Genomic DNA, 6,000 nt, shown 5'->3' with positions numbered 1-6,000 from the left:
GCTACTGTCTCCTAGACCAAATAGTTGAAAGTAGTAGTAAGTAGTAGAAGACTCTTTGCTACTGTCTCCTAGACCAAATAGTTAAAAGTAGTAGTAAGTAGTAGAAGACTCTTTGCTACTGTCTCCTAGACCCATTTTAGTTTTTATCGATGCTGTCTCTTGCTCATTTGTTTTCATCCAGGGCCATTCCCAGTCATCCTGATCTATATCTGGCCACTAGACCCAGATGGCTCTGGAGGGAAAGTGAGACAGGGGACCTTGCCCAGATCTCCCTCCTTGAAATCCAATTCACTTGCATGTCATGGCGTCCCCTCCCTGATGTCATGGTCCTCTTCAGGAATGAAGGACAAATAATAACAGATATGTACAACTCTTTGTAGCCTCTTTTGGAGTTTTCTTGGCAAAGATATTGGCTATTCCTTTTCCAGCTCATTTTTACAGACAAAGAAATTGAGGTGAACAGAGTTAAGTGACTTGCTCAGTCACACAGCTACTGTCTGAGGCCAGTTTTGAGCTCAGAAAGATGAGTCTTCCTGACTCCAGCCCTAATGTTCTATCCACTCCACACCTAGCTTGTCTTAGGAAAGCTATATCTAGTGCAGAAGAGCTCTCTAAAGTGGTTTGTATCACGTGAACACACTTAGCTAAGAGCCATAAGCACACTGCATATGGTGTTACCCCATTTAGGGATCTCCAGGCCCCAATTTTTCACTCTCTGCCACAGTAATTTCACTTATATTTTCATATGTCCTGTGAATATGTCCTGTTTTCCAAGTACAGGACATTGCTCTTAGCCTAATTTTAGGGAACAAGAATGGATTTCGGGTAGGGGTGGGGAAGATGAGAAGAAATGTTGGTAAGAGAGGAAAGAGCTCTCAAAAACATTAAGAACCAAATGGAAAATTTTTTGAGAGTCTAATGATTTTTAAAACCCATTTGCCAGGTTCCTCTAATGGTACAGGTGTTATTTTTACAAAAGCATCTGAGGGTGTCTCAGCTGGGAGTGAGGTTGAAGAGAGAGTGATTTGATTTGCAGCCAGTTGAATGTGGGCACCCTGCCTCCCAATATGAGTCTCCTGCTAGAGCCAAAGGTACAGAACAAGAAAAGCTAGGGCCTTGGCACTGTGGAAATAAAACACGCCATCATGATTAAAGCAAAGTGCATTGTTGGCTGGGGCCGCCTTCCTGGTTATCTCAGAAAAGCAGCCTTCATCTATAATCATCCAATTCACTGATTCAAGCAATGAATTTTCAAAGGGGTGGGGGTGGCGTACAGAGAGGGTGCGGGAGGACAGATGGAGGAACAAGGGGAGTAATTTTAGTTTAATTTAATTCTTTTATCCTCCAGAAGTTATGTCAGGTGCATCATCAGTTTCTTCTGCTTAGGGTCCTGCTGAAAACAAAGTACATTTGCATCACAGGAGATCAAGAGACTGGAGCTCTTTGGATGAGTCACTGTCCCTCTCCCATTGATGCTCTAGGCAACTAAAATCAACTAGGCAGACTTGTTGACAATGAGAGCTGCAGTTAGTTGCAGTGAAAGGTTCCCAGAAGAGCAGGGTTTAGTGGGATTAAGATTTGGGGGATAGAGTAGCTTCTGGAAAATGCTAACTTGTGATACAAAGGAAAATTTGAGTTTCATAAAAAATCTCTTGAGTCAGAGTTAATCAAAATTTGGACTTGAAACTCAGAACTCAGATCTAGAATTTGGAAGACTTGGGTCTTACTCCAAACTGTACTATTATTAACTGTAGGACATTAAGAAGTCTCTTAATAATTTCTGTGTTTCAGTTAATTTGTGTGGAAGTAAATTATGTGTTAGATCCAGCCATATTACAAAAGATCCAGCTTTCATTTCTTCTATAGGATTTGTCTCATTTCTGTCAACTTGAGTTCCTAACCAGAAAACTTGGAAACATTTCATGGAAACAATTTGATTATCCATATTTAAAAGTGTCCACATGTCAAGTCACTAAAGAACTTTTAATAATGATGATTATAAAATAACATTATTAGATTTGCTTTTAATGGGCTGCTTGGACTTCCTATCCTATTTTAGAAACACTTTCCACCATGGGCACTCACAGCCCATGAACCATTGGATCCATGGCAACAATCTAATATATTTATCTTCATGGTTCTATTATGACTCCAATGTGGTAGCTCTTCTTTGATATTTATTCATTGTTAATGGGGATATATTCCTTCTGATCTAGCATTCTCTCTCTATCTTTTGAGGGCCTTAGATTTTCTCTTCACTCATACTATGGCCAGCCTGCCTCCTTTTCGGATCATACATTTTCTCAATGATATCCCTTTTGAGCCATAGATCAAATTTGATTTATTCAATCCCGATCCTACCTCATTTGTCCCAAATACTGACATTTAATGGAAAAAAGGCATCTTTTCATCCTATTGCTTTTTCCTGTATAGATTGTTAGAGCAATTTCTTTTGAATAATCATGGTTCAGCGAATAGGTCCAATAATGTTTTGGGGCTTTGTTACTGTCTGTATAATATAACTGCAAACAAAAACAAATGTCTGGAAGAACTCCCGGGATACATTCCATATTGATTATTTAAGTGTTGAGGTAGAGCAAAGACAGAATGGATAGGTGAGGATAGTACTGGGCTGGCATCAGAGACTCTTCTCTCTGAGTTTAAATCCAACCTGGACAAGTCACTTAAGCTTATTTGTCTCACTTCTTCTTCTGTAAAATGAGCTGAAGAAGAAAATGGCAAATCACTATAGTATCTTTGCCAAGAAAACCACAAAGGAAGTCACAAAGAATAGGACACAATTGAAAAACAATTAACAACAAAAAGAGCAAAAGAATGGTTGAAAATGGGTTTAATTAATCAAGGAGACCCTCCTGGAGTAGATAAGTTTTAAGATTATTAGCTAAATGCTATGTTGTTGAATGTTGAATGTTTGAGTTTCAGTATCATGAATTCTCCAAAAAAAGGCAATATGGCAGACATGGAAAATAAAAATCACCTAATGGAATCAATTTACGTACAAGAGAGTACTCTTGAAAACAAAATCTATTCAGAAGGAAAAAAGGAAATAAGTGTTTATTAAGTAATTATTACAGGCCAGACATTAAGTGTACAAAAAAGGAATAATTTTTGCCCTCAAGGGCCTTATATTCTAAGGATGATACACTAAAGTGAGCTGAAAATTGAAGGGAGAGGTAGAAAGGAAGAAAGAGGAAGAATCATGGTTTTTAAGTCTAGGAATCAGGAATAGGGCTGATGGGGGGAAATTAAACTTGGCTTGGATCCCTTTACAAAATGTAAGTCCCTAGAACAGCAATGGCAAAAAGGGGTGGCCATAAGAAGCAATATTTCAGGTTTAAATGGCATAAAAATGTCCCAAGACAAAGATGCCCAAGAGGTAGAAGAAAGTTCCAAAATGAGACAGAATCAGAAACCTGGGTTTGAAGGTTTGGGATCAGAGATAAGCATCATCAGAAGGGACAATAGAATCAAGATGCATTCAAGAAAGTATTGAAACAAAACACAATCAAAAAGGTAAAGCATAGCAGATAGAGGGCTAGACTTGGAATCAGAGCTGGATTCAATCCCTACCTCTTTCATTTGCTAGCTATGTGACCATAGGCAAGTCAGGTAACTTCTCCAAGCTTCAATTTTCTCTTCTGAAATATGGGATTTATAATACTTATATTATCTACCTCACACAATTATGATGCCTAATAATAATAATAAAATACATTTATTTATCATTTTTATAATGCTAAAGACTTGTAAAGCATTTTACATAGATTATTTCATCTGATCCTAACAATCACCCTGGGAAGTAGTTGCTACTATTATCTCCATTTTACAGAGGAGGAAACTGAGGCAACAGAGGCTAAGTGACTTGACTAGAGTAATAATGCTATCAAGTGTCTGAGTAAGGATAAAAATTCAGCACTTCCCTACAGCAAATCTAGCACTATCCATTGTGCTTCTATATCTTAAACATCTCAATGTGGGGGTTGATTTGGAAAAATCCGTATAAAAATGTTTGTTCCTATATACTAAAGAAATTTGAATTATTATGGTATTAAAAGATAAACTATGCTAATATTATACAATACTCTCCATATATTTCATGAAATTCTGAGTTTCTAAACTTTTTTTTCTATGTAATTTGCTGACCTTCACATGGCATTTTCCACTTCCAAAAAGTCTCCCCAAATTCCCATTTAACTTCTTATGTCAACACATGATATGTAAATGATATGTCAAAACCTCGATGAGAAAAGTTGAGATATTGTAATTGTAATGAGATAACATTGATAAAGTACTTTGAAAAATGCCTTCAAATATGACAGATGTCAGTTATTAGGACACTGGCCTTTAGTAAGAGTGAGCAATAGCTGATGGACAGGCTGTGTGCTCTGTTGTTCAGAATTATAACTATCATTTTAGGTGCCTGGGGCAACTTTCACAAAACATAACCCAGATCTGTAGACAGAAAAGTGTCGACGTGTGAATTGTTTTAAGACAAATCCAATTGACAGCAGGGGAGAGGCCTAGGAAAAGGCCCTAAGACACTATAAGGATGCTCTAGGAAAAATCACTATAGTTGAGTAGGGAAAAGTATACAATCTGGAAGGTTCTAATTTTAATGAATTCTTGATAACCAGATCTTAAGCTTTGTTGTTTGTGAATTGGTAAGGGAGTATAAGTGTTTTCATCATCTGTCTAAATTTAGGGAAAAGCTTATCTATTGGTGTTTATGAAATGTCAAGAGATGTTGGAAGGGCCCTGGTATATAAATAAGGAGGAGACTGACAGGAGTAACTCAGGATGAGAAGGTATGAAAGGGTTTGTGCCCTTTGTTCTGTTGGTAGAATAGCCACATTGATGAGATCATGAGTCTCTGAAGCATGAAAGCATTAAAGCAGCACTTCACTAGAAATCTCTCCAGAGGTATGTCTAAGTCACAGGGTTGATGATGGAAGCCACTGACCAATTTGGTTGTAGGTCCTTTGTTTACAAGGATACCTCATTCACATGAAGACTTACATGCTAAAAAAAAACACCAGTTCTCAGTAATTGGGGTGGAATTTAAGATAATTAGTGACTGAGAATATGAGGGCACAGACTCTAGTGCCCTTCTCTGGTGGTTTATACAAGTTAGCTGGTCATACTTTTATTTTTTTCTCTTCCCTATTTCTTTAAGGTTGGAGGCTGTCCTTCACTGGGGGAAGAGATTACTTCCCCTGTTTTTATGAACAGGTGATGACAATTTGTCACAGAAACACGTCAGGGATAGGCATGTATTTATATATGTCCGAGTTGCTGAAGAATTCAAGAATACTTTATTCCTGCAACATAACCTTTTGTGTAAGATAATCTCAGGATCAAGATTTTTAGCTAGAGAAGGGAGATTTTGCCTCATGAGCAATCCCAAGTTTGAGATCACCTTTATTTGAATATTTGGGTACTGGTCTCTTTAGAAAGGGCTTATTTTTTTTTTTTTTGAGGACTAGCAAACTGTGAAAGAATTGCCTTACAGTTAAAGAACTAAACCCCTTCCATGCTAGTGGAATGGCAGATGTGAACCTTGTTATTGTCGTGACTTAGATAGCGCGTGTCCAAAGAAAGGGAATTCCAGAAGTCTCCCCTTCATCTCTCACCAAAGTTTGTTTCTCTGTGGGGGACTCTAACGAGCCATCAGAGAGCTTTGCACATTTCTCTATCTGTTCATGAGTATCTATGAGTCCTTTGCATTTTCTGTTAAAATTTCTCTCTTACCTGACATCTATATTGTACATTGACTGGTTGTGTGGGATTTATCTATCTTGTTAACCACATTTGGGGAAACCCAGACATGATTTATACCACAGGCAAATTTGGAAAGTTTCCTGGAGTGTTCCAAGTAAAGTCAGGATTGGAACTCTCTAGCATTTTTGATTTTCTGAATCATACATTACATCTTGGAGCTTATCAAGATATAGCAAGCTTGAGGTAGACATTCCCCTGTCT

The sequence above is a fragment of the Antechinus flavipes genome, chromosome 4, assembly GCF_016432865.1.
Source record: "Antechinus flavipes isolate AdamAnt ecotype Samford, QLD, Australia chromosome 4, AdamAnt_v2, whole genome shotgun sequence".
Classification (NCBI taxonomy): Eukaryota; Metazoa; Chordata; class Mammalia; order Dasyuromorphia; family Dasyuridae; genus Antechinus; species Antechinus flavipes.
The sequence above is the reverse complement of the archived record's forward strand: the minus strand, read 5'-3'. Positions refer to the sequence as shown.